The 27838-nt window shown below is 48.9% G+C and overlaps 1 protein-coding gene and 1 long non-coding RNA gene across 3 annotated transcripts in view; one reads left to right on the forward strand and one right to left on the reverse strand.

Annotated features, from left to right (window-relative positions):
* The window catches only part of LOC130274378 (uncharacterized), a 42540-nt gene extending 21558 nt beyond the window's left edge, over positions 1–20982 (forward strand). The window contains exons 3-4 of one of the 2 annotated variants that reach the window (XR_008844349.1): positions 12097–12246; positions 20553–20982. This is a non-coding gene — a long non-coding RNA (uncharacterized LOC130274378). Of the gene's footprint in view, positions 1–10281; positions 10447–12096; positions 12247–20552 lie in introns of those variants that run through there. The other variant, XR_008844350.1, reaches the window with a different exon arrangement.
* SAMD12 (sterile alpha motif domain containing 12) overlaps positions 1–27838 on the reverse strand; it is a 639318-nt gene that overhangs the window by 167364 nt on the left and 444116 nt on the right. The window lies entirely within an intron of this gene.

Here is a 27838-nt window from a genome sequence, read left to right on the forward strand (position 1 = left end):
TTTCGTATTTCGGAACTGGTGGCGCCTAGTAAGCGGCGTGTTGGGGGTTTACTTTTTCCGATGTTAGTCTGGCTGATTGGGTGTTGCGATGTTTTTTGCGCCGTTCTAAAACGGATCAGGTGGGTCGTGGGGCGACTGTGTGTTTGGCGGCTTTGCGGGGCTCGGATATGTGTCCGGTTTTTTGTTATGCCGCATTTTTGGAAGTTCGGGTAGGGGTTGTGGGTCCTCTTTTGGTACATGCGGACGGGGGTTTCTTGTCGCGTTTTCAATTTGTTGGGGTTTTTCGGAAATGTTTGGAGTGGTGGGTTGCGGTGCGAGGGAGTATAGCTCTCATTCATTCCGCATCGGGGCGGCCACCAAGGCGTCTCGGTGGGGCTTGGGGCCTGACGTCATTCGGCGGATCGGGAGGTGGGAGTCGGAGAGGTTTCAACTGTATGTCCGTCCTCATTTGGTGTGAGTGCTGTGTGTTTTGGGAGTGCGGTTGGTAGTTTGTTCTTGTTTCTTTTGTCTTTCAGGTGACGGCCTGGGAATGATTTGGATTGTCGGCCACTCATATGTAGTGAGGGGTGGGGTGAGGGCCGGTGTTCGCCCAGCGGGCCGGCAGTTGGGCTTGGAGAGTTTGGCAGGACAGGTGCACTGGTTGGGAAAGGGGGGAATGAGGTGGGCGGAGTTGTTGGCCAGGGTTCAGTTCTTTGTCCATTTAGATAGGGCCCCCGATGTCCTGGTTATACACCTGGGAGGGAATGATTTGGGTGTGCGGAGATCGCGCGATCTGATCAGGGACATCAAGCTGGACTTGCTCAGGTTGTGGTCGTCCTTTCCTGGCCTGATTATTGTGTGGTCCGAGATGGTGGCTAGGCGCAAGTGGAGGCAGGCTCGTTCGGTGGTGGCCTTAAATAGGGCTCGGATTAAGGTTAATAAAGTTGTTAGCAAATTCGTGGCCCAGAATGGGGGACTGGTGGTGCGCCATCGGGAATTGGAGGGGGGCCCTTTGGAGTTCATGGCGGAGGATGGCGTCCATCTCAATGTTTTGGGAATGGATCTATGGATTTTGGAGATTCGGGAGGTAGTGGAAAGAGCCCTTAGTTTGTGGAGGAACGGGGACAAGTGAGGTGTCACTTGTCGCCGTTGTGGCGGTGGCAGGAGAGAGACCTGGAGGTACATGTGGATGGCATGGAGGTGATGGGATACAGTGTGAAGGTGGGCTGGGAGCGGTTCCCAGCCCGATGGAGAAATTCTTCAAGGGGACATGGGTCCCAGGATGGTTGGGGGGCCTCACAAAACGGTGCTCCTGTGCAGGTGCTCACGGCTAGGAGTAAGGGAGGCCCCATTCTAGTTTGGGCTCGGTAACAGTGCCTTCAGGTCCTCCTCCTCCTGTATTAGGGACATGTTAACTTATGTTAAATTATGTTTAAGGATGTTTATACAATGTTTATGTATGATGTTCATACTATAGTTGCATTACAACATTTTAATTGTGCTATTTAATAAAGGGGCTGCTGTGGCCTTGTTACCACCAACATTGTGTCTGTCGTGTTTAAGGTAAGGGGTTTTAGGGGGACAATGGGGTTGGTGGGAGGTAGGTTACAGCAGCTATAATATCCCCTAGTCATGTATTATGGGCTAGTTGCAGCCTTAGGGTTAAAAAAATTGCTGTGGATTTTACCTATGGATTGTGCAGGTAAAATTCACAACAGATTACAGTGGAGGGCAAGTGGATGAGATTTAGGGTTAGGGTTTTTTTCCACTGTAAAGCACTTTAGACAGGGTTAGGTTTAAAGTGTACCTGTTGTCAACAAAAACTTTTTATATAATTTAGATACTAATATTATATGAATATTTGTAATATACATTGGTTAAACAATATGTATTTTTGTCTCTGCGGTTACTGCCTGTTTGTCTCTATGAGGAGTCCAAATACAGGAAGTGAGGGTGGACAAGCAGGGCTCTGTACACTGAGGACAAGCAGGGCTCTGTACACTGAGGACAAGCAGGGCTCTGTGCATTGAGGACCAGCAGGGCTCTGTACACTGAGGACAAGCATGGCTCTGTACACTGAGGACAAGCAGGGCTCTGTGCATTGCGGACCAGCAGGGCTCTGTACACTCAGGACAAGCATGGCTCTGTACACTGAGGACAAGCAGGGCTCTGTACACTGAGGACAAGCAGGGCTCTGTACACTGAGGACAAGCAGGGCTCTGTACACTGAGGACAAGCAGGGCTCTGTACACTGAGGACAAGCAGGGCTCTGTACACTGAGGACAAGCGGGGCTCTGTACACTGAGGACAAGCAGGGCTCTGTACGCTGAGGACAAGCAGGGCTCTGTACACCGAGGACAAGCAGGGCTCTGTACACCGAGGACAAGCAGGGCTCTGTACACCGAGGACAAGCAGGGCTCTGTACACTGAGGACAAGCAGGGCTCTGTACACTGAGGACAAGCAGGGCTCTGTACACTGAGGCTCTGTGACTTTCTAGGGGCTCACACATGAGGATTATTGACAAGCCAGGAGCCTGCACAGAGCCCTGCTTGTCCCGCCCTCACTTCCAGTATTTGGACTCCTCACAGAGACACACAGACAATAGCTGCAGAGTCATCATCCTTTCACCCAAAAATATACACATTTTTTAACCAATGTATGTTACAAATATACATATAATGCTATTATCTACATTATTTGAAAGGTTTTTGTTGACGACTGGTACACTTTAAGTATAGGGAATGCATGTTAGATCCGCACCAAAACACCTACAGTGGAGCTACAAGGACCTTCCTCATCATTTCATTACAGCTACACTATACATAAAAAATAAGGTAATAGGAAAGCACAAGGGAAGGGGAGCAGTATATATGAGAGAGGGTGCCATGGGAGCAGTATATATGAGAAAGGGTGCCATGGGAGCAGTATATATGAGAGATGAGGCCATTGGAGCAGTATATATATATATATATATATATATATATATATATATGAGAGGGGGCAATGGGAGCAGTATATATGAGAGAGGAGGCCATTGGAGCAGTATATATATGAGAGGGGGCAATGGGAGCAGTATGTATGAGAGGGGGGCCATGGAAGCAGTATATAGGAGAGAGGGCCATGCTGATGACAAAAGACATGGTCCCATTATCTCTTATCAATAAAATCTTTAAGTCCTTTGCATCTACTGTATTGGTGAAGACCCGTAGTACCCCAATACAGCAACGCTCATCTGGACAGTATTTTCTCAGCACTGCATTTGTCCAAGTGCATAAAAGAAAGCTCCTCCCTGGATGGAGAGAGTATGAACTTTGTGCTCTATCCTGAGGCATGATGGGAGTGACATTTGGAATAATACATTTGTGGTGTCCCAGTACCGCATTTCATACAGTACTTATTTATCTGTGGGTCCCCGTAGCCAGAGTCCCTAGGACTTCGTAATCTCTGTTAGTCAGTCCGCCCCTAGTCGCCTCTATTATAGTATATAGATTTCTAATTTGTCCATAGAATAATGTATATAGTATTATTTCTGTATATAAATGGTTAATTACCTGTTTCTATTAGCGTTGCAGGACTGTTACGCCGAGCGCTCCGGGTCCCCGCTCCTCCCCGGAGCGCTCGCTTCACTCTCCCCGCTGCAGCGCTCCGGTCACGTCCTCTGACCCGGGGCGCTGCGATTCCGCTGCCAGCCGGGATGCGATTCGCGATGCGGGTAGCGCCCGCTCGCGATGCGCACCACGGCTCCCCTACCTGACCCGCTCTCCGTCTGTTCTGTCCCGGCGCGCGCGGCCCCGCTCCCTAGGGCGCGCGCGCGCCGGGTCTCTGCGATTTAAAGGGCCACTGCGCCGCTGATTGGCGCAGTGGTTCCAATTAGTGTGTTCACCTGTGCACTTTCCTATATCACCTCACTTCCCCTGCACTCCCTTGCCGGATCTTGTTGCCATTGTGCCAGTGAAAGCGTTCCTTGTGTGTTCCTAGCCTGTGTTTCCAGACCTTCTGCCGTTGCCCCTGACTACGATCCTTGCTGCCTGCCCCGACCTTCTGCTACGTCCGACCTTGCTTCTGCCTACTCCCTTGTACCGCGCCTATCTTCAGCAGCCAGAGAGGTGAGCCGTTGCTAGTGGATACGACCTGGTCACTACCGCCGCAGCAAGACCATCCCGCTTTGCGGCGGGCTCTGGTGAAAACCAGTAGTGGCTTAGAACCGGTCCACTAGCACGGTCCACGCCAATCCCTCTCTGGCACAGAGGATCCACTACCTGCCAGCCGGCATCGTGACAGTAGATCCGGCCATGGATCCCGCTGAAGTTCCTCTGCCAGTTGTCGCTGACCTCACCACGGTGGTCGCCCAGCAGTCACAACAGATAGCGCAACAAGGCCAACAGCTGTCTCAACTGACCGTTATGCTACAACAGTTACTACCACAGCTTCAGCAGTCATCTCCTCCGCCAGCTCCTGCACCTCCTCCGCAGCGAGTGGCCGCTCCTGGGATACGCTTATCCTTGCCGGATAAATTTGATGGGGACTCTAAGTTTTGCCGTGGCTTTCTTTCCCAATGTTCCCTGCATCTGGAGATGATGTCGGACCTGTTTCCCACTGAAAGGTCTAAGGTGGCTTTCGTAGTCAGCCTTCTGTCCGGAAAAGCCCTGTCATGGGCCACACCGCTCTGGGACCGCAATGACCCCGTCACTGCCTCTGTACACTCCTTCTTCTCGGAAATCCGAAGTGTCTTTGAGGAACCTGCCCGAGCCTCTTCTGCTGAGACTGCCCTGTTGAACCTGCTCCAGGGTAATTCTTCCGTTGGCGAGTATGCCGTACAATTCCGTACTCTTGCTTCAGAATTGTCCTGGAATAATGAGGCCCTCTGCGCGACCTTCAAAAAAGGCCTATCCAGCAACATTAAAGATGTTCTGGCCGCACGAGAAATTCCTGCTAATCTACATGAACTTATTCACCTAGCCACTCGCATTGACATGCGTTTTTCCGAAAGGCGTCAGGAACTCCGCCAAGATATGGACTCTGTTCGCACGAGGCGTTTCTTCTCCTCGGCCCCTCTCTCCTCTGGTCCCCTGCAATCTGTTCCTGTGCCTCCCGCCGTGGAGGCTATGCAGGTCGACCGGTCTCGCCTGACACCTCAAGAGAGGACACGACGCCATATGGAGAACCTCTGCCTGTACTGTGCTAGTACCGAACACTTCCTGAGAGATTGTCCTATCCGTCCTCCCCGCCTGGAAAGACGTTCGCTGACTCCGCACAAAGGTGAGACAGTCCTTGATGTCTACTCTGCTTCTCCACGTCTTACTGTGCCTGTGCGGATGTCTGCCTCTGCCTTCTCCTTCTCTACAGTGGCCTTCTTGGACTCTGGATCTGCAGGAAATTTTATTTTGGCCTCTCTCGTCAACAGGTTCAACATCCCGGTGACCAGTCTCGCCAGACCCCTCTACATCAATTGTGTAAATAATGAAAGATTGGACTGTACCATACGTTTCCGCACGGAGCCCCTTCTTATGAGCATCGGATCTCATCATGAGAGGATTGAACTTTTGGTCCTCCCCAATTGCACCTCGGAAATTCTCCTTGGACTTCCCTGGCTTCAACTTCATTCCCCAACCCTGGATTGGTCCACTGGGGAGATCAAGAGTTGGGGGTCCTCTTGTTCCAAGAACTGTCTAAAACCGGTTCCCAGTAACCCTTGCCGTAACTCTGTGGTTCCTCCAGTAACCGGTCTCCCTAAGGCCTATATGGACTTCGCGGATGTTTTCTGCAAAAAACAAGCTGAGACTCTACCTCCTCACAGGCCTTATGATTGCCCTATCGACCTCCTCCCGGGCACTACTCCACCCCGGGGCAGAATTTATCCTCTCTCTGCCCCAGAGACTCTTGCCATGTCCGAATACGTCCAGGAGAATCTAAAAAAGGGCTTTATCCGTAAATCCTCCTCTCCTGCCGGAGCCGGATTTTTCTTTGTGTCCAAAAAAGATGGCACCCTACGTCCTTGCATTGACTACCGCGGTCTTAATAAAATCACGGTTAAGAACCGCTACCCTTTACCCCTCATCTCTGAACTCTTTGATCGCCTCCAAGGTGCCCACATCTTTACTAAATTGGACTTAAGAGGCGCCTATAACCTCATCCGCATCAGAGAGGGGGACGAGTGGAAAACGGCATTTAACACCAGAGATGGACACTTTGAGTATCTGGTCATGCCCTTTGGCCTGTGCAACGCCCCTGCCGTCTTCCAAGACTTTGTCAATGAAATTTTTCGTGATCTGTTATACTCCTGTGTTGTTGTATATCTGGACGATATCCTAATTTTTTCTGCCAATCTAGAAGAACACCGCCAGCATGTTCGTATGGTTCTTCAGAGACTTCGTGACAACCAACTCTATGCCAAAATTGAGAAATGTCTGTTTGAATGCCAATCTCTTCCTTTTCTAGGATATTTGGTCTCTGGCCAGGGACTACAGATGGATCCAGACAAACTCTCTGCCGTCTTAGATTGGCCACGCCCCTCCGGACTCCGTGCTATCCAACGCTTTTTGGGGTTCGCCAATTATTACAGGCAATTTATTCCACATTTTTCTACCATTGTGGCTCCTATCGTGGCTTTAACCAAAAAAAATGCTGATCCCAAGTCCTGGCCCCCTCAAGCAGAAGACGCCTTTAAACGACTCAAGTCTGCCTTTTCTTCGGCTCCTGTCCTCTCCAGACCTGACCCTTCCAAACCCTTCCTATTGGAGGTTGATGCCTCCTCAGTGGGAGCTGGAGCTGTTCTTCTACAAAAAAATTCTTCCGGGCATGCTGTCACTTGTGGTTTTTTCTCTAGGACCTTCTCTCCAGCGGAGAGGAACTACTCCATCGGGGATCGAGAGCTTCTAGCCATTAAATTAGCACTTGAGGAATGGAGGCATCTGCTGGAGGGATCAAGTTCTCCTGTTATTATCTACACCGACCACAAGAACCTCTCCTACCTCCAGTCTGCCCAACGGCTGAATCCTCGCCAGGCCCGGTGGTCTCTGTTCTTTGCCCGATTTAATTTTGAGATTCACTTTCGTCCTGCCGATAAGAACATTAGGGCCGATGCTCTCTCTCGTTCCTCGGATGCCTCAGAAGTTGAACTCTCTCCGCAACACATCATTCCACCTGACTGCCTGATCTCCACTTCTCCTGCCTCCATCAGGCAGACTCCTCCAGGAAAGACCTTTGTTTCTCCTCGCCAACGCCTCGGAATCCTCAAATGGGGTCACTCCTCCCATCTCGCAGGTCATGCGGGTATCAAGAAATCTGTGCAACTCATCTCCCGCTTCTATTGGTGGCCGACTCTGGAGACGGATGTTGTGGACTTTGTGCGAGCCTGCACTATCTGTGCCCGGGATAAGACTCCTCGCCAGAAGCCCGCTGGTTTTCTTCATCCTCTGCCTGTCCCCGAACAGCCTTGGTCTCTGATTGGTATGGATTTCATTACTGATTTACCCCCTTCCCGTGGCAACACTGTTATTTGGGTGGTCGTTGATCGATTCTCCAAAATGGCACATTTCATCCCTCTTCCTGGTCTTCCTTCTGCGCCTCAGTTGGCTAAACAATTTTTTGTACACATTTTTCGTCTTCACGGGTTGCCTACGCAGATTGTCTCGGATAGAGGCGTCCAATTCGTGTCTAAATTCTGGAGGGCTCTCTGTAAACAACTCAAGATTAAATTAAATTTTTCTTCTGCATATCATCCCCAGTCCAATGGACAAGTAGAAAGAATTAACCAGATCTTGGGTGATTATTTGCGACATTTTGTTTCCTCCCGCCAGGATGACTGGGCAGATCTCCTCCCATGGGCCGAATTCTCGTATAACTTCAGGGTCTCTGAGTCTTCCTCCAAATCCCCATTTTTCGTGGTGTACGGCCGTCACCCTCTTCCCCCCCTCCCTACTCCCTTGCCCTCTGGTCTGCCCGCTGTGGATGAAATTTCTCGTGACCTTTCCATCATATGGAGAGAGACCCAAAATTCTCTCTTACAAGCTTCATCACGCATGAAGAGGTTCGCGGATAAGAAAAGAAGAGCTCCTCCCGTTTTTTCCCCTGGAGACAAGGTATGGCTCTCCGCTAAATATGTCCGCTTCCGTGTCCCTAGCTACAAGTTGGGACCACGCTACCTTGGTCCTTTCAAAATTTTGTGTCAAATTAATCCTGTCTCTTATAAACTTCTTCTTCCTCCTTCTCTCCGTATCCCTAATGCCTTTCACGTCTCTCTTCTCAAACCACTCATCCTCAACCGTTTTTCTCCCAAATCTGTTCCTCCCACTCCTGTTTCCGGCTCCTCGGACATCTTCTCGGTCAAAGAAATTTTAGCTGCCAAAAAGGTCAGAGGAAAAATTTTTTTTTTAGTGGACTGGGAGGGTTGTGGTCCTGAAGAGAGATCCTGGGAACCTGAGGACAACATCCTGGACAAAAGTCTGCTCCTCAGGTTCTCAGGCTCTAAGAAGAGGGGGAGACCCAAGGGGGGGGGTACTGTTACGCCGAGCGCTCCGGGTCCCCGCTCCTCCCCGGAGCGCTCGCTTCACTCTCCCCGCTGCAGCGCTCCGGTCACGTCCTCTGACCCGGGGCGCTGCGATTCCGCTGCCAGCCGGGATGCGATTCGCGATGCGGGTAGCGCCCGCTCGCGATGCGCACCCCGGCTCCCCTACCTGACCCGCTCTCCGTCTGTTCTGTCCCGGCGCGCGCGGCCCCGCTCCCTAGGGCGCGCGCGCGCCGGGTCTCTGCGATTTAAAGGGCCACTGCGCCGCTGATTGGCGCAGTGGTTCCAATTAGTGTGTTCACCTGTGCACTTTCCTATATCACCTCACTTCCCCTGCACTCCCTTGCCGGATCTTGTTGCCATTGTGCCAGTGAAAGCGTTCCTTGTGTGTTCCTAGCCTGTGTTTCCAGACCTTCTGCCGTTGCCCCTGACTACGATCCTTGCTGCCTGCCCCGACCTTCTGCTACGTCCGACCTTGCTTCTGCCTACTCCCTTGTACCGCGCCTATCTTCAGCAGCCAGAGAGGTGAGCCGTTGCTAGTGGATACGACCTGGTCACTACCGCCGCAGCAAGACCATCCCGCTTTGCGGCGGGCTCTGGTGAAAACCAGTAGTGGCTTAGAACCGGTCCACTAGCACGGTCCACGCCAATCCCTCTCTGGCACAGAGGATCCACTACCTGCCAGCCGGCATCGTGACAAGGACCTGCGGGTCATGTGACAAGGTGAACTCTATGGTTTTAGCTTAAGGACCTTTGGAGGCCCTCTTACGTCAGTAATCCCATCACACCATGTACTGGTGAATGGCAGACGTTCGGACCAATCAGAATCGCCACGCCCCCTGCCCATATAAGGGAGCGGCGGCCATCTTCTCGCTCTTTCTCCTGGCTCTTGATGAGAGAAGACCTATATTGCAGTAATCGCAGTGAGTTAGGCCTGAGCCTTGCGGTAACGGCTGAATGATCTAAATTATAGAGTGTGTCATCCCCTAAGCACTCTGCAGTATCACCGGACCCAATATTTTCCCTAAATCCGGACGGATCTGCACATCACTCCCTAAATTCAGAGACTACCAGTTTAATGCAAGGTCCGCAACTTCTACCAATCGCTTAGCAACCTAAGAACTGTTATATGAGAATGTTACTACGCATTGGATATTGCAAGCACTGCAGTAAAGTTGTTCAAGTTCAAGTTAAATCTGTTTTTGGACCTTCAGTCATTTCATTGCACCTATTGCTTCTGGGAAGGGCGGCGATAGGCCGGAACATAGATTCAGCATACCAGCCCCCACCCTGGCGTCACGAGTGACAGGGTTAATATTAACCCCTCCTATACCAACATCATACCATCCCTACCATACACCGCCCAAGGGCTACCACACATTCTACATTGGTTAGCCTATTAGTTCTTAAATATTTTCCTATCATTACAATAACACTAAAGTTAACGCCAATTGTCAGTTTAAGAACTTGAAACTTTCCCCAGAACAACTCTTTAGACAGAAAGTAAAGTATTAAACAGCGGTTCTGCGGGTTGGTGAATTATGCAGAAAAAGATTCTGTGTATTCTACCTTCACATTCTAAACTATTTATGTATCCAAGTAGAATTGATTCAGCCGGGCAATGAGGGACACTTAAAGCCTATTTCTGCATTATTCTCCTGTACACGCTGTAAATGCGATGCGCTCACCAACCGGTGCGGGGATACATCTGCTGAAGAGTGATGTGAAATTAAGGAGAGAATGAAATGTGTGATCTTATTTAATCACACCTGGTGCTTCAATCTTTCAATAACAGTGCCCTGCTACACCGTGTCGAATTGGATTTAAAGGGAAAAAAATAAGGATGGAAGATGAGTTAACCACTTCGGCGCTCCGTCCGCGGGGACACAGGTGAAGCTCAGATGGGAAGAGAATTATTCGGCAGCTTAAATGCGACTTGGTTTTTTGTGTGTTTTTTTATTGAGCAGGTGGCATTTCTGTAAATGAGACTAGATTGTCTATGTAATTAAAACGCTTGATCCTCGGAATGAGACCTTTCAGTAATGTTCTCTTCGCTGAGCATTTTTCCTCTGCAGATATTACAATATTTTACAGCTGATCGCTGGGGTTAATTGTTATATTTATTGGACACAATAAAAAAAAGAATAAATAAATAAATAAATAAAAGTTAATGAGCACTGAATGAGACCCCCATTTAGTAACTTGTTAGACTTCCTCATGTCCTCAGCAGAATTAAAGGGGTATTCCAGTATTTTTTTATTTGACTATGCTACAGGGGCTGTAAGGTTAGTGTAGTTCATAATATAGTGTCTGTACCTGTGTTTGATGGATGGTCTCACAATTTTTATGTGATCTTTGCCCTGATGTTCATTTTTAACAGTATACAAGATGAGTGTCATCTCAGGTTTTCCGAGGCTGCATTGGGACCCGAGACATTACATCACTAGTCAGGTGATGAAAGGGAGCATGGCAGTGCTTCAATGGGGGGAGCAACTGCTTGTTGGGAGGCAGATCATTCTCCACATTGCTGCAGGGAATTGTTCAGGGTGTGCTTCAATGGGTGGGGTGGCTGTTGTGTGGGAGAGAGAAAAGTGACATCACACTTACAAACAAAGGATCCTAGGAACTCCAAAAGGAAATAGGCATTTTGCAAAAAGCTAGCCACAGTGTTATGGTGGACTAACAACATAGCCATTTAGCTCCAAGACAAGCTCCAATCATTCCTAAGTATGTCCATTACTGTCTGGCAGGTTAGTGCTAAAATCATCTTATGGTGGATAACCCCTTTAAAGGGGTACTCCGCCCCTAGAAATCGTATCCCCTATCCAAAGGGATCTACCATGCAGCACCCACCTTTAGCGGCTTCCTGAACCGCTGGAGGTCCTCAGGCTGAGTCCATCTTGACCACGAGGAAGGAGCATAGTGACGTCATGGCCACGCCCCGTGTGACGTCACTCTCCACCCCCTCAATGCAAGTCTATTGGATGGGCGTGACACGGGGCGGAGCCGTGACGTCGTTATGCTCTGTCCCCGTGATCGCCAGTAATCAGACTGGGAGCTAACACGCTCCGGGGACTGATTCTAACGGGGTGCGACGTGGAAGATCACGGGGGTCCCCAGCGGCGGGACCCCCGCGATCAGGCATTTTATCCCCTATCCTTTGGATAGGGGATAACAGGTCTAAGAGCCGGAGTACCCCTTTAAAGGACTGTGGCACTGCAGTATTCAGAACTGTATAAAAAATCTGTATCTCATGCAGGGCCGGCGTTAGGGTGGGGCAACCTAGGCATTTGCCTACGGCCCCCATCTCCAAAGGGGCCCCCGTGTCAGGAGCGGACTCCATCTTCATAAGGGCCCCTGTGTCAGGCAGCCTTTGCTGCCTGTCCTCATTGAAAGCAAGCTGTCAGGCACAGCACAGCACAGCAGCAATGATAGGAGGCGGAGGGTAAAGCCGCTCCTCTTATTTACTGTGCAGAAACAACTGCAGCAGGGACACCCCGCACTGTCAGTGTCTTCTTTCTCCCCTCCCCTCCCCATCCCCCTTCAATCCCTACATACTTGCTCTGACTGCTTCTCACTCTGCCGATGTTCTGGCCCCCTCCTCCTCCAGGTGATGACGTCCCCACAGCACAGACTCAGTGGTGTAAAGCAGACGCAGTGCAGCCTCAGGGAGCGTCAGTCAGCAGAGCCAGGTCAGGCTGGTGGTCCAGCAGTATCAGGAAGCCAATGGCAGCCAGAGTCAGTTCAGGGACATTACAAGGTAAGTGTTACAGTAAAAAAACACTATACACTAATACATACACACACACTGATAACCTAGGTGTCCAAACTGCATCCCTCCAGCTGTTTGTAAAACTACAATTACCAGCATGCCCAAACAGTCCTTGGCTGTCTGGGCATGCTGGGAGTTGTAGTTTTGCAATAGCTGGAGGGCTACAGACTGGTCACCTTGGATATAAGGGTGCATTCACATGCTGGTAACAAGCAGTGGGTCTCTCGCTGTGGGAAAACCGCTGGGAGTTACATTACCATTCATTTCAACGGGTCTGTCAGCAGTGTGCAAATCTGCCACTATTGCGGACTGTCCGCAGACCCGTTGAAAGGTAGTGTAACTCACAGTGGATTTCCCACAGCGGGAGACCTGCTGCTTGTTACCAGCACGTGAACGCACCCTGATATATGTAATAAAATGTCTTCATTACCCCTGATAGTAGTTGCAGTTCCACATATTAATGGCCAATTCCCAGGATGGGCCATCAATATCTGATTGGTGGGGTTCTGAGACTGATCAGCTGTTCTGCGAAGCTGCCGCAGCTGGATCTGCGCTGTGGGCGGGGCCGTAATCAGATGCCCCATTCACTGTGTAGTGCCCATGCTGAGGTACTGCCGCTCTGCTCCCATTCACTGTGTAGTGCCCGTGCTGAGGTACTGCCGCTCTGCTCCCATTCACTGTGTAGTGTCCGTGCTGAGGTACTGCCGCTCTGCTCCCATTCACTGTGTAGTGCCCGTGCTGAGGTACTGCCGCTCTGCTCCCATTCACTGTGTAGTGTCCATGCTGAGGTACTGCCGCTCTGCTCCCATTCACTGTGTAGTGTCCGTGCTTAGTTACTGCCGCTCTGCTCCCATTCACTGTGTCGTGTCCGTGCTGAGGTACTGCCGCTCTGCTCCCAGTCCCTGTGTAGTGTCCATGCTGAGGTACTGCCGCTCTGCTCCCAGTCACTGTGTAGTGTCCGTGCTGAGGTACTGCCGCTCTGCTCCCAGTCACTGTGTAGTGTCCGTGCTGAGGTACTGCCACTCTGCTCCCAGTCACTGTGTAGTGTCCGTGCTGAGGTACTGCCACTCTGCTCCCAGTCACTGTGTAGTGTCCGTGCTGAGGTACTGCCACTCTGCTCCCAGTCACTGTGTAGTGTCCGTGCTGAGGTACTGCCACTCTGCTCCCAGTCACTGTGTAGTGTCCGTGCTGAGGTTCTGCCGCTCTGCTCCCATTCACTGTGTAGTGCCCGTGCTGAGGTACTGCCGCTCTGCTCCCAGTCACTGTGTAGTGTCCGTGCTGAGGTACTGCCACTCTGCTCCCAGTCACTGTGTAGTGTCCGTGCTGAGTTACTACCGCTCTGCTCCCATTCACTGTGTAGTGTCCGCGCTGAGGTACTGCCGCTCTGCTCCCATTCACTGTGTAGTGCCTGTGCTGAGGTACTGCCGCTCTGCTCCTATTCACTGTGTAGTGTCCGTGCTGAGGTACTGCCGCTCTGCTCCCATTCACTGTGTAGTGCCCGTGCTGAGGTACTGCCGCTCTGCTCCCAGTCACTGTGTAGTGTCCGTGCTGAGGTACTGCCACTCTGCTCCCAGTCACTGTGTAGTGTCCGTGCTGAGTTACTACCGCTCTGCTCCCATTCACTGTGTAGTGTCCGTGCTGAGGTACTGCCGCTCTGCTCCCAGTCCCTGTGTAGTGTCCATGCTGAGGTACTGCCGCTCTGCTCCCAGTCACTGTGTAGTGTCCGTGCTGAGGTACTGCCGCTCTGCTCCCAGTCACTGTGTAGTGTCCGTGCTGAGGTACTGCCACTCTGCTCCCAGTCACTGTGTAGTGTCCGTGCTGAGGTACTGCCACTCTGCTCCCAGTCACTGTGTAGTGTCCGTGCTGAGGTACTGCCACTCTGCTCCCAGTCACTGTGTAGTGTCCGTGCTGAGGTACTGCCACTCTGCTCCCAGTCACTGTGTAGTGTCCGTGCTGAGGTTCTGCCGCTCTGCTCCCATTCACTGTGTAGTGCCCGTGCTGAGGTACTGCCGCTCTGCTCCCAGTCACTGTGTAGTGTCCGTGCTGAGGTACTGCCACTCTGCTCCCAGTCACTGTGTAGTGTCCGTGCTGAGTTACTACCGCTCTGCTCCCATTCACTGTGTAGTGTCCGCGCTGAGGTACTGCCGCTCTGCTCCCATTCACTGTGTAGTGCCTGTGCTGAGGTACTGCCGCTCTGCTCCTATTCACTGTGTAGTGTCCGTGCTGAGGTACTGCCGCTCTGCTCCCATTCACTGTGTAGTGCCCGTGCTGAGGTACTGCCGCTCTGCTCCCAGTCACTGTGTAGTGTCCGTGCTGAGGTACTGCCACTCTGCTCCCAGTCACTGTGTAGTGTCCGTGCTGAGTTACTACCGCTCTGCTCCCATTCACTGTGTAGTGTCCGTGCTGAGTTACTACCGCTCTGCTCCCATTCACTGTGTAGTGTCCGCACTGAGGTACTGCCGCTCTGCTCCCATTCACTGTGTAGTGCCCGTGCTGAGGTACTGCCACTGTGCTCTTATTCACTGTGTAGTGTCCATGCTGAGGTACTGCCGCTCTGCTCCCATTCACTCACTGTGTAGTGTCCGTGCTGAGGTACTGCTGCTCTGCTCCCATTCACTGTGTAGTGCCCGTGCTGAGGTACTGCCGCTCTGCTCCCATTCACTGTGTAGTGTCCGTGCTGAGGTACTGCCGCTCTGCTCCCATTCACTATGTAGTGCCCGTGCTGAGGTACTGCCGCTCTGCTCCCAGTCACTGTGTAGTGTCCGTGCTGAGGTACTGCCACTCTGCTCCCAGTCACTGTGTAGTGTCCGTGCTGAGGTTCTGCCGCTCGGCTCCCATTCACTGTGTAGTGCCCGTGCTGAGGTACTGCCGCTCTGCTCCCAGTCACTGTGTAGTGTCCGTGCTGAGGTAATGCCACTCTGCACCCAGTCACTGTGTAGTGTCCGTGTTGAGTTACTACCGCTCTGCTCCCATTCACTGTGTAGTGCCCGTGCTGAGGTACTGCCGCTCTGCTCCTATTCACTGTGTAGTGTCCGTGCTGAGGTACTGCCGCTCTGCTCCCATTCACTGTGTAGTGCCCGTGCTGAGGTACTGCCGCTCTGCTCCCAGTCACTGTGTAGTGTCCGTGCTGAGGTACTGCCACTCTGCTCCCAGTCACTGTGTAGTGTCCGTGCTGAGTTACTACCGCTCTGCTCCCATTCACTGTGTAGTGTCCGCGCTGAGGTACTGCCGCTCTGCTCCCATTCACTGTGTAGTGCCCGTGCTGAGGTACTGCCGCTCTGCTCCCATTCACTGTGTAGTGTCCGTGCTGAGGTTCTGCCGCTCTGCTCCCATTCACTGTGTAGTGCCCGTGCTGAGGTACTGCTGCTCTGATCCCAGTCACTGTGTAGGGTCCGTGCTGAGGTACTGCAGCTCTGCTCCCATTCACTGTGTAGTGTCCGTGCTGAGGTACTGCCACTCTGCTCCCAGTCACTGTGTAGTGTCCGTGCTGAGGTACTGCCGCTCTGCTCCCATTCACTGTGTAGTGCCCGTGCTGAGGTACTGCCGCTCTGCTCCCATTCACTGTGTAGTGTCCGTGCTGAGGTACTGCCGCTCTGCTCCCATTCACTGTGTAGTGTCCGTGCTTAGTTACTGCCGCTCTGCTCCCATTCACTGTGTAGTGTCCGTGCTGAGGTACTGCCGCTCTGCTCCCATTCACTGTGTAGTGCCCGTGCTGAGGTACTGCCGCTCTGCTCCCAGTCACTGTGTAGTGTCCATGCTGAGGTACTGCCGCTCTGCTCCCAGTCACTGTGTAGTGCCCGCGCTGAGGTTCTGCCGCTCTGCTCCCAGTCACTGTGTAGTGCCCGCGCTGAGGTACTGCCGCTCTGCTCCCATTCACTGTGTAGTGCCCTCGCTGAGGTACTGCCGCTCTGCTCCCATTCACTGTGTAGTGCCCGCGCTGAGGTACTGCCGCTCTGCTCCCATTCACTGTGTAGTGCCCGTGCTGAGGTACTGCCGCTCTGCTCCTATTCACTGTGTAGTGTCCGTGCTGAGGTACTGCCGCTCTGCTCCCATTCACTGTGTAGTGCCCGTGCTGAGGTACTGCCGCTCTGCTCCCAGTCACTGTGTAGTGTCCGTGCTGAGGTACTGCCGCTCTGCTCCCAGTCACTGTGTAGTGTCCGTGCTGAGTTACTACCGCTCTGCTCCCATTCACTGTGTAGTGTCCGCGCTGAGGTACTGCCGCTCTGCTCCCATTCACTGTGTAGTGCCCGTGCTGAGGTACTGCCGCTCTGCTCCCATTCACTGTGTAGTGTCCGTGCTGAGGTACTGCCGCTCTGCTCCCATTCACTGTGTAGTGTCCGTGCTGAGGTACTGCTGCTCTGCTCCCATTCACTGTGTAGTGCCCGTGCTGAGGTACTGCCGCTCTGCTCCCATTCACTGTGTAGTGCCCGTGCTGAGGTACTGCCGCTCTGCTCCCATTCACTGTGTAGTGTCCGTGCTTAGTTACTGCCGCTCTGCTCCCATTCACTGTGTAGTGCCCGTGCTGAAATACTGCCGCTCTGCTCCCAGTCACTGTGTAGTGTCCGTGCTGAGGTACTGCCACTCTGCTCCCAGTCACTGTGTAGTGTCCGTGCTGAGGTTCTGCCGCTCTGCTCCCATTCACTGTGTAGTGCCCGTGCTGAGGTACTGCCGCTCTGCTCCCAGTCACTGTGTAGTGCCCGTGCTGAGGTACTGCAGCTCTGCTCCCATTCACTGTGTAGTGTCCGTGCTGAGGTACTGCCACTCTGCTCCCAGTCACTGTGTAGTGTCCGTGCTGAGGTACTGCCGCTCTGCTCCCATTCACTGTGTAGTGCCCGTGCTGAGGTACTGCCGCTCTGCTCCCATTCACTGTGTAGTGTCCGTGCTGAGGTACTGCCGCTCTGCTCCCAGTCACTGTGTAGTGCCCGTGCTGAGGTACTGCCGCTCTGCTCCCATTCACTGTGTAGTGTCCGTGCTGAGGTACTGCCGCTCTGCTCCCATTCACTGTGTAGTGTCCGTGCTTAGTTACTGCCGCTCTGCTCCCATTCACTGTGTAGTGCCCGTGCTGAGGTACTGCCGCTCTGCTCCCAGTCACTGTGTAGTGTCCATGCTGAGGTACTGCCACTCTGCTCCCAGTCACTGTGTAGTGCCCGCGCTGAGGTTCTGCCGCTCTGCTCCCATTCACTGTGTAGTGCCCGTGCTGAGGTACTGCCGCTCTGCTCCCATTCACTGTGTAGTGTCCGCGCTGAGGTACTGCCGCTCTGCTCCCATTCACTGTGTAGTGTCCGTGCTGAGGTACTGCCGCTCTGCTCCCATTCACTGTGTAGTGTCCGTGCTGAGGTACTGCCACTCTGCTCCCATTCACTGTGTAGTGTCCGTGCTGAGGTACTGCCGCTCTGCTCCCATTCACTTGATCTACATCTGTTTCCGGCCCCATTTACAGCGCAGATCCAGCAGCGGCAGCTCTGTAGAACAGCTGATCAGTTTCAGAACCCCACCAATCAGATATTGATGGCCTATCCTGGGGATGTTTTAAGATAATGAAAATTCAAATCACCCCCCCCCCCCTCCCCCCCCTTTTCCTTTTTTTCAAATAAAATAATGTAAACAAAAATAAACATAACCACATGTGGTAACGCTGCGTGCAGAAATTTCCAAACAATGAAAATATAACATTAATGAAACCGCATGGTCAATGGCGTAACCGTAAAAAATAAAAATACCATAGTCCAGATTTGCATATTTTTGTCACTTCACATACCAGAAAAAAAGAAAAAAATGATTAAAAAAATCCCAGCAAAACAAAAATTGTACCGATAAAAACTACAGATCACAGCGCAAAAAAGAAACCCTCATACAGCCCTGTTTACCTAAAAACAACAGGTTATAGAGGTCAGAAGGACAATTTTATGCATACTCATTTTCTCACAAAAAGTTATCATTTTTAACCCCTTAACGACAACGGATGTAAATGTACGTCCTGATGCGCTGGTACTTAAATGGGTATTCCAGGCAAAAAAAAATGTTATGTATCAACTGGCTCTAGAAAGTTAAACAGATTTGTAAATTACTTATATTAAAAAATCTTAATCCTTCCAATAATTATCAGCTGCTGAAGTTGAGTTGTTCTTTTCTGTCTGGCAACAGTGCTCTCTGCTGACATCTCTGCTTTTTTCGGGAACTGCACAGAGTAGAAGAGGTTTTCTATGGGGATTTGCTTCTACTCTGGACAGTTCCCGATACAGGTGTCATCAGAGAGCACTTAGACAGAAAAGAACAACTCAACTACAGCAGCTCATAAGTACTGAAAGGATTAAGATTTTTTAATATTTTTTTAAAATAATTTTTAAAGTAATTTACAAATCTGTTTAACTTTCTGGAGCAAGTTGATATATAAAAAAAAAGTTTTTTCCTGGATAACCCCTTTAACGCACCAGGACGTACATTTATATGCTGTACAAGAAGCGAGCACCAGATCATGCATGCCCGCTATATGCCTGGCTGGTCGCAGCTGGTATCAGCAGCAAGGGACTCGTCAGTTATGGGGGACATCAGTGATCGTGCTGATGCCCGCCATTAACCCCTCATATGTCGTGATCAATACAGATCACTGCATCTGGCGCAGTGCGGCACTTTGAAGAGCTGATTGGATCGCACACAGCGCTGCTGCAGGGATCCTATCAGCTAAGATGGCGGCTGGAGGTCCCCTCACCTGCCTCCGCTGCCTTCCCGGGGTTTTCTGCTCTGGTCTGCAATCGAGGCAATTGCACTAATCAGTGTTATGCCTATGCATAGCACTGATCTGTATTAGCAATCAAGTTATTGCTATAAATAGTCCACTAAGTGTAAAAAAAAGTTAAAAAAAATAAATAAGCCCCTTCCCCCCCCCCTTTTTTTTTTTTTAATAAAAAAAGGTTTAAATTAAATGAATAAACATATGTGGTATCGCCACGTGCGTTAATGTCCTAACTTTTAAAATATAATGTTAAAGATCCCTTACAGTGAACGGCGAAAACGTTAAAAAAAAAAATATATATATATATATATATATATATATATATATATATATATAGCCAAGCTTGCTGCTTTTTATCACATCACATCAAAATGTATTAAAAAGTGATCAAAAAGTCACATATACGCACAAGTGGAAAAAAAAAATTACAGATCATAGCGCAAAAAAGGACCCTCATACAGCTTATTCTGACCAAGTTATAGGGGTCAAAATAGGGAGTTTTGAAACATACTATTTTTGTTGAAAAGGTTTGATTTTTTTTTTTAAAGTGGTAAAACATGTAAACATGAACCACAGAATAAAAAGAACATGTAAAGTGTAAGTGTAAAGTGTACTGCATCAAAACGAAATCCTCCAAAATGTGCAAAATTTCATTTTTTTCTTTTCAATTTCCCCACAGAATAATATTTTTTTGGTTTGCGCCGTATATTTATGGTAAAATAAAAGGTGTCGTCACAAAGTACAATTGGTCACGCAAAAAACAAGCCCTCATATGGGTCTGTAGATGGAAAAATTGAAAAATGGAAAAAGTTATGGATTTTAGAAGGCGAGGAGGAAAAAACGAAAAAAAATAAAATAAACGTAAAAATGAAACTTGGTGCGTTCTTTAAGGTCAAAATGGGCTTAGTCCTTAAGGGGTTAAATATAAAATAAAACAAAACCTATATAAATCAGGTATCGTTATAATCGTATGGGCCACATTTTTATTTGGTCAAATATTAATATTTGGGGCCCCATTTTTAGGTTTTCCTAGGGCCACACTTTGTCTAAACCCGGCCCTGATCTCATGGCTTCCAGACACAGATGGACACACATGGACCACAGCGAAAGAAAGAAACTTACCGATTGTTGAAGCCAAAAATTGGACCACCAGGGACTTTGATGGCTTATTTTGGGGTGAATTGATGGCATTGCTCTTTATTTTTAAAAGCTCATTTCTAGAGATGGGCGAACTTACAGTAAATTGGATTCGTCACGAACTTCTTGGCTCGGCAGTTGATGACTTTTCCTGCATAAATTAGTTCAGCTTTCCGGTGCTCCCGTGGGCTGGAAAAGGTGGATACAGTCCTAGGAGACTCTTTCCTAGGACTGTATCCACCTTTTCCAGCCCACCGGAGCACCTGAAAGCTGAACTCATTTATGCAGGATAAGTCATCAATTGCCGAGCCGAGAAGTTCGTGACGAATCGAATTTACTGTAAGTTCGCTCATCTCTACTCATTTCCATGAAAGATCCAAGTTATATTTATGAAAACTAAAGATAATTCCATGTAAAAATGCAGATTCCAGCTGAAGTGGAATACTCCGCATAAACCTGTCCCAGAAGCCCATTTACCTGGTGTCGGTGCTCCTGGAGAACAGTTGGCTCGCTGGTGTCTGACGCACATCTGCAGCTGCTCCGCTCTCTCTCTGACATGCAGACATCGCAGAAATGAACACCAGACCTCAAGTAAATAACCTTACGGGACTGGGCTTTTAGTCGAGATACTGAGAAGACTGACTACAGCAAATATGGGGTTGAATGATCATTTAACTTTAACAGATAAACAGATGCTATGTGTCTGCTCTGGAAAACCTAAAAAGAAGAAATAGATGAATGTTCTTGTTTATGGTTCATAAAAAACTTCGGTCTCTTGAGAACTTTTTTTTTTAGATAGCAAAAATTTGAAATTGTTTACAGTGGCTGTTAGGATTTGGCAGGCTGGATGTGGATCCTCTGTGTCAGCGAGGGATTGGCGTGGACCGTGTCGGTGGACCGGTTCTAGGGTTGCTACTGGTATTCACCAGAGCCTGCCGCAAAGCGGGATGGTCTTGCTGCGGCGGTAGCAACCAGGTCGTATCCACCGGCAACGGCTCAACCTCGCTGACTGCTGAGAAGGCATGGGACAGAAGGACTAGACAGAGGCAAGGTCAGACGTAGCAGAAGGTCGGGGCAGGCGGCAAGGTTCGTAGTCAATAGCAACAGCAAGAGGTCAGGTACACTGGTAAGGCAAACACTGTAACGCTTTCTCTGGCACAAAGGCAACAAGATCCGGCAAGGAAGTGAAGGGGAAGTGAGGTTATATGGACAGGGAGCAGGTGGAATTAGACTGATTGGGCCAGGCACCAATCACTGGTGCACTGGCCCTTTAAATCTTAGAGAGCTGGCGCGCGCGCGCGCCCTAAGGAGCGGAGCCGCGCGCGCCAGGACGTGACAGCCGGGGACCGGGACAGGTTAGTGATTTGGGATGCGATTCGCGAGCGGGCGCGTCCCGCTATGCGAATCGCATCCCCGCCGGCAGAGTCAGTGCAGCACTCACGGTCAGCGGGTCCGACCGGGGCGCTGCAGAGAGAGGAACGCCGCGAGTGCTCTGGGGAGGAGCAGGGACCCGGAGCGCTCGGCATAACAGTGGCTTAAAAGCGTGTTAACATTACAGAGGTAAGCAAGATTATATTTATCTCCCTAAGGTTGTGGCCTGTCTCAGGTCATTGGTGAGTTTTTGAAGAATTCTATGACCTACTAGGTGGGTTCACCATCTAAGACCTTCACCAATCTGTAGAGCAAGATGGTCCTGGTCTCAACCCATCACTGGCTGAGGGTCGGTTTAGGATCCACCAGATTTTGGGACCAATGTTGTGTCTTTTGAAACATATCCAGTTTACATCAGATCAAGTGAGAAGGACGAGTCCTTCTTAGTATGACCACCTACAAGCTAAAACAGCCATGCAAGAACTGTTAGTATCGACCCTTCATACGCCTACGCTGGCTCTTCTGTTTAAAAAATGCTCATATCATCGGATATTCCAAAAATATTGCAATGTTAATATAGTGCCACTTGCTATTTCTTTTCAATAGCTTTACTTACACCTACTTCAAAGAAAAAGCCAAGTAAGTGCAGTTTTCTCCTCTGACAAGTAGAGAAGATTCTGCGGCTTCTGAGTGGTGCCTTGCTTGAGTACAATATGGTACTATATACTTTGTACTGCTCTTCCCCTGTGCCAAAACCAACTGCTCCTGTAGACACCAGGGAACGGTGGGAATATATTGTTTCACATGTACTGTATAGGACCTGAAGAAGGTCAGCTGCTCAACCTAGAAAGTGATTTATGGCTTCCTGCAATGAGTGGGGCTGAGCATCGAACTGGGGGGGTAAAGTGCGATGACGGCATGCTTGCTTCACCTGGCTATATCTAATGACCGGTGGGAGTCTTAGCATTGAGACTTTTGGGTCAGTGTAGAGTCATGTCTACCAATCAACGATCTCTCACTAAGAGGTTCATACATCTTAGTGAAAGATCGTTGGCAACTAGTCATGACTCTACCATGCATTCAAAGACATTTTGCCCAAATAACAGACTTTAAAGGGGGTACTCTGCCCCTAGACATCTTATCCCCTATCCAAAGGCTGTGGCACCCCAGACATACAGTGCACGGAGAAAACTTTGCTACATGCCGGATGACTGGCCATGCGGGGGTGGAGGCTCATGATGTCATGGTCACGCCCTGCTCGTGACATCATGGCCATGCCCCCTCAATGCAAGTCTATGGGAGGGGGCGTGATGGCCATCACGCCCCCTCCCATGCACTTGCATTGAGGGGGCGTGGCCGTGATGTCACAAGCGGGGAACGGCTGTGATGTCACGAGCCTCTGGCGCTGCACCTAACACTCTAAATGAATGCCGGGTGCAGCAGGGAGATCGCCGGGGTCCCCAGCGGCTGGACCCCCTCAATCACACATCTTATCCCCTATCGTTTGGATAGGGGATAAGATGTCTAGGGGCGGTGTACCCCTTTAAGAGGGGTAAAATCTTTAGACTGAGAAAAGCATGAGGGTCCTTTCAACAAACTACCCACCTATTAAGAGGTGTGGTTACATGAGGGCACAGACGGTAAACAAGCTCTGAAAGACCAGGTAGACCACCATAGGATAGAATTGTTTGATCCCACAGTTTCCTTGTCCACTTCTTTCTCTACCCAGACCAACTACAGACACTGAACCGAAGAAGACTTGGTGTCACGGACCTGCTCCGAATATAAAGTCATAAAGTTTCTAAAATGGGAATTGTTTTTTTTTGGTTTAAAACTTGACTATTAAGAACATCGAGGACTGTCTTCTTGTACTGTATTATTCATAATCTACAGTATATACTCGAGTATAAGCCGAGTTTTTCAGCACGATTTTTCGTGCTGAAACGCCCCCCCTCGGCCTATACTCGAGTGAACTCTCCGCCTGTCAATCCCTTCTCAGTGGTCTTCAACCTGCGGACCTCCAGATGTTGCAAAACTACAACTCCCAGCATGCCTGGACAGCCATCGGCTGTCCAGGCATGCTGGGAGTTGTAGTTTTGAAATCTCCCCTCGGTGGGAAGGAAGGGTGAGCTGGTCCAGGCCATCTATGCTGCAGGGACCACCCGGTGGGGAGGGTTAGTCGTTCCGGGCTGTCCATTTTCACCGGGGGGGACCCTCTTCTCCACGCTCCGGGCCCGGCCCCGGACTAGTGACGTTGCCTTGACGACGATGCACAAGGACGCCCTGAAGGGATTGACAGGCGGTGATGATGAAGGGGGGGGGGATGATGACGGGGGTCTGGATGATGACGGGGGGGGGGGGAGGGGGATGATGACATGGGGGGATGATGTATTTCCAACCCTAGGCTTATAGTCGAGTCAATAACTTTTCCTGGGCTTTTGGGGTGAAATTAGGGGCCTCGGCTTATACTCGGGTCGGCTTATACTCGAGTATATACGGTACTCGTTTCTATGTAACAGGACTCAGAGGGTTGATGAATTTTACATCAGTCTTTTCTAAGGTGACTATTAGTATGAATAAGAAAATACATCTAATTTTCTGGAGCGTTTTATTATCATATAGCGATATTAAGTAGGATATATACAAACATATTATGTATAGGATAAGATGAGCCAAAGTGAACGTGTACAATTTAGGCCTATGGAATCCACTGACATAACCTGACTCTCTGAAATATGTCAACATCAATAGAAAGCTGCATATGGTATAAGAGATATGCATACAAATACTCCCGTGTCGGACGCGGCTTGACCTGCGCCATTTGTCATTGTGACATAATATGTTATGATGGATCGTCATGAGTTATGCAGAATACGCCATTAGCACAAGGGACAGGACTGCAGGCCGGGTCACATGTGTAATTACAACACTATATACATATCAATGTATTTCTGCCGTAACATACACTCTCTATCATTCTGATGACGCCTTCCATGTTTAACCCCTGATGCTTGTTTGAACTCTTGTGTACGACATCTCCCATCTATTTCATCTGTTTTCTTTTCAACTCCTTCTTCATATTCTTCAAATCCTGACAACAAAATATCTGGTTGTGCGGCTCCCGTCATCCATTTCAATGAGGAATGAGAGGATAATACTATAGTGCTGGAGTATCTAAGCCAATCATGTGTAATACACTCAGAGCATTCCTACATAATTCTACATACAGTATATTGGACGTTATATACAGTGTCTCCCATAAGTGACTCCACCCCTCACATTATATATACAGTATCTCCCATAAGTGAGTCCACCCCTCACATTATATATACAGTATCTCCCATAAGTGAGTCCACCCCTCACATTATATATACAGTATATCCCATAAGTGAGTCCACCCCTCACATTATATATACAGTATCTCCCATAAGTGACTCCACCCCTCACATTATATACAGTATATCCCATAAGTGACTCCACCCCTCACATTATATACAGTATATCCCATAAGTGACTCCACCCCTCACATATATACAGTATATCCCATAAGTGACTCCACCCCTCACATTATATATACAGTATATCCCATAAGTGACTCCACCCCTCACATTATATACAGTATATCCCATAAGTGACTCCACCCCTCACATATATACAGTATATCCCATAAGTGACTCCACCCCTCACATTATATATACAGTATATCCCATAAGTGACTCCACCCCTCACATTATATACAGTATATCCCATAAGTGACTCCACCCCTCACATTATATATACAGTATCTCCCATAAGTGAGTCCACCCCTCACATTATATACAGTATCTCCCATAAGTGAGTCCACCCCTCACATTATATATACAGTATCTCCCATAAGTGAGTCCACCCCTCACATTATATACAGTATCTCCCATAAGTGAGTCCACCCCTCACATTATATATACAGTATCTCCCATAAGTGAGTCCACCCCTCACATTATATACAGTATCTCCCATAAGTGAGTCCACCCCTCACATTATATATATAGTATCTCCCATAAGTGACTCCACCCCTCACATTACATATACAGTATCTCCCATAAGTGAGTCCACCCCTCACATTATATACAATATCTCCCATAAGTGAGTCCACCCCTCACATTATATATATAGTATCTCCCATAAGTGACTCCACCCCTCACATTACATACAGTATATCCCATAGGTGAGTCCACCCCTCACATTATATATACAGTATCTCCCATAAGTGACTCCACCCCTCCCATTATATATAGTATCTCCCATAAGTGAGTCCACCCCTCACATTATATACAGTATCTCCCATAAGTGAGTCCACCCCTCACATTATATATATAGTATCTCCCATAAGTGACTCCACCCCTCACATTACATACAGTATATCCCATAGGTGAGTCCACCCCTCACATTATATACAGTATATCCCATAAGTGAGTCCACCCCTCACATTATATATACAATATCTCCCATAAGTGAGTCCACCCCTCACATTATATATACAGTATCTCCCATAAGTGAGTCCACCCCCCACATTATATATACAATATCTCCCATAAGTGAGTCCACCCCTCACATTATATATACAGTATCTCCCATAAGTGAGTCCACCCCTCACATTATATATACAGTATCTCCCATAAGTGAGTCCACCCCTCATATTATATATACAGTATCTACCATAAGTGAGTCCACCCCTCACATTATATATACAGTATCTCCCATAAGTGACTCCACCCCTCACATTATATATACAGTATCTCCCATAAGTGACTCCACCCCTCACATTATATATACAGTATCTCCCATAAGTGACTCCACCCCTCACATTATATACAGTATATCCCATAAGTGATTCCACCCCTCACATTATATATACAGTATCTCCCATAAGTGAGTCCACCCCTCACATTATATATACAGTATCTCCCATAAGTGAGTCCACCCCTCACATTATATATACAGTATCTACCATAAGTGAGTCCACCCCTCACATTATATATACAGTATCTCCCATAAGTGACTCCACCCCTCACATTATATATACAGTATCTACCATAAGTGAGTCCACCCCTCACATTATATATACAGTATCTCCCATGAGTGAGTCCACCCCTCACATTATATATACAGTATATCCCATAAGTGAGTCCACCCCTCACATTATATATACAGTATATCCCATAAGTGAGTCCACCCCTCACATTATATATACAGTATCTACCATAAGTGAGTCCACCCCTCACATTATATATAGAGTATATCCCATAAGTGAGTCCACCCCTCACATTATATATACAGTATCTCCCATAAGTGAGTCCACCCCTCACATTATATATACAGTATATCCCATAAGTGAGTCCACCCCTCACATTATATATACAGTATCTCCCATAAGTGACTCCACCCCTCACATTATATATACAGTATCTCCCATAAGTGAGTCCACCCCTCACATTATATATACAGTATCTCCCATAAGTTAGTCCACCCCTCACATTATATATACAGTACATCCCATAAGTGAGTCCACCCCTCACATTATATATACAGTATCTCCCATAAGTGACTCCACCCCTCACATTATATATACAGTATCTACCATAAGTGAGTCCACCCCTCATATTATATATACACATTATCTCCCATAAGTGAGTCCACCCCTCACATTATATACAGTATCTCCCATAAGTGACTCCACCCCTCACATTATATACAGTATATCCCATAAGTGAGTCCACCCCTCACATTATATACAGTATCTCCCATAAGTGAGTCCACCCCTCACATTATATACAGTATCTCCCATAAGTGAGTCCACCCCTCACATTATATACAGTATCTCCCATAAGTGAGTCCACCCCTCACATTATATATACAGTATCTCTCATAAGTGAGTCCACCCCTCACATTATATATACAGTATATCCCATAAGTGAGTCCATCCCTCACATTATATACAGTATCTCCCATAAGTGAGTCCACCCCTCACATTATATACACAGTATCTCCCATAAGTGACTCCACCCCTCACATTATATACAGTATCTCCCATAGGTGAGTCCACCCCTATCATTATATACAGTATCTGCCATAAGAGAGTCCACCCCTCACATTATATACAGTATCTCCCATAAGTGAGTCCACCCCTCACATTATATACAGTATCTCCCAGAAGTGAGTCCACCCCTCACATTATATATACAGCATATCCCATAAGTGAGTCCACCCCTCACATTATATACAGTATATCCCATAAGTGACTCCACCCCTCACATTATTTATACAGTATCTCCCATAAGTGAGTCCACCCCTCACATTATA

The sequence above is a fragment of the Hyla sarda genome, chromosome 5 (assembly GCF_029499605.1).
Source record: "Hyla sarda isolate aHylSar1 chromosome 5, aHylSar1.hap1, whole genome shotgun sequence".
Classification (NCBI taxonomy): domain Eukaryota; kingdom Metazoa; phylum Chordata; class Amphibia; order Anura; family Hylidae; genus Hyla; species Hyla sarda.